Consider the following 4,508-nt stretch of genomic DNA (forward strand, 5'->3'; position numbering starts at 1 on the left):
TCCCAGTTCCCACCATGAAGACAGTCCGGTGCTGGTGACGTCCATCTAGTAGGGACATCCATGGCGATGAGGCATAGTCAACAATATAATAATAAAACAAAACGTTTCATACTCATGTCATGTGTGATTCCTTATTTCTGAGAACATAATGTTTCACTGTCATTTCCAGTTATATTCTTTGGACTAAACTTATAGAACACATGATGGCCATTACTTTAGAATATATGACATGCTAATGTTCAAATACTCTTGTGATACACAGCCTAATCTTTTTATTTATTTATGAGACCGTTTCATGCTTTCAATTGGTGTATATGGATAATATTAGGTTTTACTACCCTGCTGAAAAAAACATCTTAGACCAGCCTAAGCTGGACCAGCTGGTTTTAGCTGGTCTTGGTGGTTGACCACCTTAAGGTGTGTTTTGGACGTCCAAAACACACCTTAAGCTGGTCTTGGTGGTTGACCAGCTTAAGGTGGTAGGTTTTGCTGGTTTAAACTGGTAGCTGGTTTAAGCTGGTAGCTGGTATTTTTGATGGTTTAGCTGGTTTAAGCTGGTAGCTGGTATTTTTGATGGTTTAGCTGGTTTAAGCTGGTAGCTGGTATTTTTGATGGTTTAGCTGGTTTAAGCTGGTAGCTGGTATTTTTGATGGTTTAGCTGGTTTAAGCTGGTAGCTGGTATTTATGATGGTTTAGCTGGTTTAAGCTGGTAGCTGGTATTTATGATGGTTTAGCTGGTAGCTGGTTTAAGCTGGTTTAAGCTGCTATCTGGTATTTATGTGTATTCAGGTGTATTCTGGATATGCAGTGACCAACTTTGCTGGAGAGGATGCATGATCATGGTGAATTTCAGCCAGGTGCCCACAGCACGTGGTATATTTAAAAAACAGTAGCCTACAGTAGCCTATATAAAAGTGAGCAAAATCCACAAAGTCATAAATAATCATGTATCAATTTCATACATAACAATAATTTATTAAACACTTATAAAAAACCCTCAAAAACAACATTTAAATAACAAATAAATGTATAAATAAACACATAAATACATGAACTTCAACCTGAGGAACACACTAACACACACACACAGTGTTCAAATGACTGGAAAAGAGTGAGAGAATATGAAAAATCGGACAGATCCGTCTTGATTACATGACTATGGAGATACTGTATACCGATGTGTGTGATGTTTGGAAAACATCTGTAAAGTTGCAGCCAAAAATGTGTCTTGCAAAAATCGGCCTGCTGGTGGCGCTATAAAGCATTACCCCCATATCAACCCCCCCCTACACAGACACACAATTTCTTGTCCTTTCTATTGATGTCCTGGCCATGGTCCATGGCCTTCCTCTTTGTGAGAATGTTCTGCCCCTGCAGCCACCAATGGAAACAGTCTGAAAGAAAACAAACAAGAACCCCCAACAATAAAACAAATATAATTAGCAATATACTGCATGGGGTGAGTTAAATGAATTGTGATGTTTTGAGAAAAACTTAAAGTAACTTAAACTTCACCCATTTTCAACCTTATCTTCATATAACTAACTGATCCTCGCTAATGTTCATTATACAATGGCACCATTTCTGTCTACTCGTTCTGCCACTCATTGGTGGAATGTGGACAGTTCAGAAACCTGCCTACCAGTGACATCACCAATGGAGATTCCAAGCTAATAGAAACTACAGTGTGTCTCTACCTGGAAAGTTTGCATGCAGAAGTAGAAGCCATTGTTCTTGCATTAATAATGAACAAATAAAGTTGTTCTAAATGACCAAACCTGCCTACCGATGATGTCAAAGGTAGGCAGGTTTCTAAACTGTCCACGACCTATCAACGAAACACAGAGTGAGTAGACATAAATGGTGCCATCTTAAAATGTGTATTAGTGAGGACCAATTATATGAAGATGAGTTGAAAATGGGGTGAAGTGTTTTTTTAACCCCGTGTTTCAGTTCAGTTAGAAAACATGCATTTGAATGAAAAAGGTGGGTGGACAGTGGGCAGGCAATAAGTCAGATGGCTACAATGGACAACAACAATTTGGGGGAAAAAGCTACCCCTGCCAAACATGCATGTAGGGCTGCCACTACCAATTATTCTACTTGCGATTATTCTATTGATTACTTTTTTGATCTACAAGCTCACAACACGTCCAACGAGTTGCAAGCTTGTAGATCGGCATTTCTTTCAGCCATAAAATCGATTTTATTACAATAGAGTATTTTCTTTTATGATTGATTAATAAGCTTAATATAATCTCTTTTCCAGAAGGTGACATTCCCGTTTCCCGATCAGTTTTTCATAGCTTCATTTGATTGGCTCGGCAGCAGATATAAATTGGAAACAACCAACATCTCCATATGTGTTTCTGGTTGAAACAGTATGCTGCTGAGACAACCAAATGAAGGTATGAAAAACTGAACAGGTAACGCTAACGGGAATTCCACCTTCTGGAAAAGAGAACTACAGTCATGCACAGAGCAGATTGAATTATGAGATCAAGTCATAATGAACCCCCCCACCCCTCAGTAAACATACCTCTTCTGAGTCCTGCGGTCAGGGGGGTTTGGCCTCCCCCTTGCTAGTGGGGCATTCTTTGTAAGGCTCCTGCATGGTCTTCAGGGTTGTTGTCCCCCAAATGGCAACAGCAAGCTCCTTCATGAACAGGGAGTCCTTGGTGTTTGCTGCCACCATCTTCCAGATCTCCTTTTCGAGCCACACACCAGAGCCAATGTGGACCTGAAACAGAAGAAAACAACACATGTTTTAGAAATTAAAAAACATTTTACCATGACATTTCAGAAAATTTTTTGACAAAAGCAGGCCCACTTCAAACAGAATTTACTGTAAAGAAATTACATTTTCAAGGACCCCCAAATGTGGACCCATTTAGAAAAGAGTTGGTGCCATGGACCTCCAATAGAGAAGATGTTAATTGTTGGATTACATTTAGTACAGAATTCTACAACTGTCTATACTGTAGGTGGGGAGAGTTGAAGTAATTCTTATACAGTACATTGTCATTGGATTACATTCTAGCTGGTAAAATAGTAGTGAAATTAACCTTTTCCACCCGGCATCCCTATTTTGTTCATGCCATAGGCAAAACTGTTCAAAAATAGTTCAAAAATAGCAAAACATAACTGATCTACAAGCTCACGATGCATCATGACACGTTGCCTATTTTTGAAATGATAACTGTTTCTTATTTAGCTGGGGACACTGTGGAACCCCACTTTTAAGAACCACTGTCCTACACAGTATGTTTCTTCAATACCTTGTCACCGTTGCCGTCAAACATCCCAGGTGTCGATGCCAAATCGTCTGACTCGGGGGAAGAGGAAACGGAGGAAGTTGCAACTGAAAATGTAGAGAACCTGCTCTTCTATTGAGACATTTAGATAGTGTCAAAGGTCTCACCTAGACACAGGATCTGACATGAATTTTGATCTGATGGTCAAGATTCAACGTATCACCTGAGCAAGCAGGCAGGCTCTATTAGCTCAATGGTAAAAGGTTACAGCACTTGCTCAGGAAACCGGGTTCAAATCCGGGGTAGAAGAGGAAAGTTACATAGTGCAGCTTTAACCCATTAAGACCTGGGGCCGATTCTAAAAATGCTCTCTAAATCCTAAAAGTTTTTTGAACATAAAAGGAAAAAGATTTGAGGTACAAATGTTCACTTTAAAACATATATATTCAAAGATTTTCAAAAATAGCAGATCTACATGCTCATAGCGCGCCACTCGGTGTCGCGCTATGAGCTTGTAGATCTGCTATTTTTGAAGCCAAAGGTCTAGCCAAAGAAATCAAAACAATTACACAGATGCGTTCCTGGTCTAAATGGGTTCAAATTTTGTATGCCCACTTCTTTGTGTCATCACTTCCAATTGTAACTTATTTATCCTGTATGAGTTCTGATTGGTTAAATTTGGTATTCCTGGAAATGCATTTTCGGCTTACTAAAGAGGTGGAGAGTCTGGGAGACCCCTGTTACTGAACAAGCAATGATTACTTTAACATTTAACAAAACAATATCACTTTACCTTCAAACTGTTTTCTTCTCTTTGTGGGAGGGGGGGGGGGGGGCATAACACATAATGGTTCTCTCTGGGTTCCTTTTTCTCTTTTAGTAGGGCTGCAAACCATTCATTTTGGCCACTGCAGCCAAAGAAATGTGTAATAATAACACACACACACACACACACACACAGACAGACAGACAGACAGACAGACAAGGGAATCATTAATGTTCAGAGTTCACGGGATATTAAAACACTCTGTAGCTTCATCACTGAAAGCGTGTGTCCACACACACACACACACACACACACACACACACACACACACACACACACAGACGTCATATTCTGAATTTAGTTTTGAGCGGCACACAGGCAAGCAGTAGTGGCCTATAGTATAAATTATATTGCATATTCCCACTATGATTTATTGTAATTATTGTCATAATCCCTTTATCAAGACAAATTAAATAACTAAACAATGT

The 4,508-nt window shown here is 39.5% G+C and overlaps 1 long non-coding RNA gene across 1 annotated transcript; it reads right to left on the reverse strand.

Annotated features, from left to right (window-relative positions):
- Positions 1 to 1,099: 1,099 nt before the first annotated feature.
- On the reverse strand, positions 1,100 to 3,361 carry LOC308084993. The gene is made up of 3 exons (XR_013933132.1): positions 3,279 to 3,361; positions 2,540 to 2,740; positions 1,100 to 1,394 (listed from the first exon to the last, which is right to left on the reverse strand). It is a non-coding gene; the product is annotated as an uncharacterized lncRNA (long non-coding RNA).
- Between the last annotated feature and the right edge of the window lie 1,147 nt (positions 3,362 to 4,508).

Source organism: Gymnoscopelus braueri (assembly GCF_963280865.1).
Source record: "Gymnoscopelus braueri genome assembly, chromosome: 5".
NCBI classification, from domain to species: Eukaryota; Metazoa; Chordata; class Actinopteri; order Myctophiformes; family Myctophidae; genus Gymnoscopelus; species Gymnoscopelus braueri.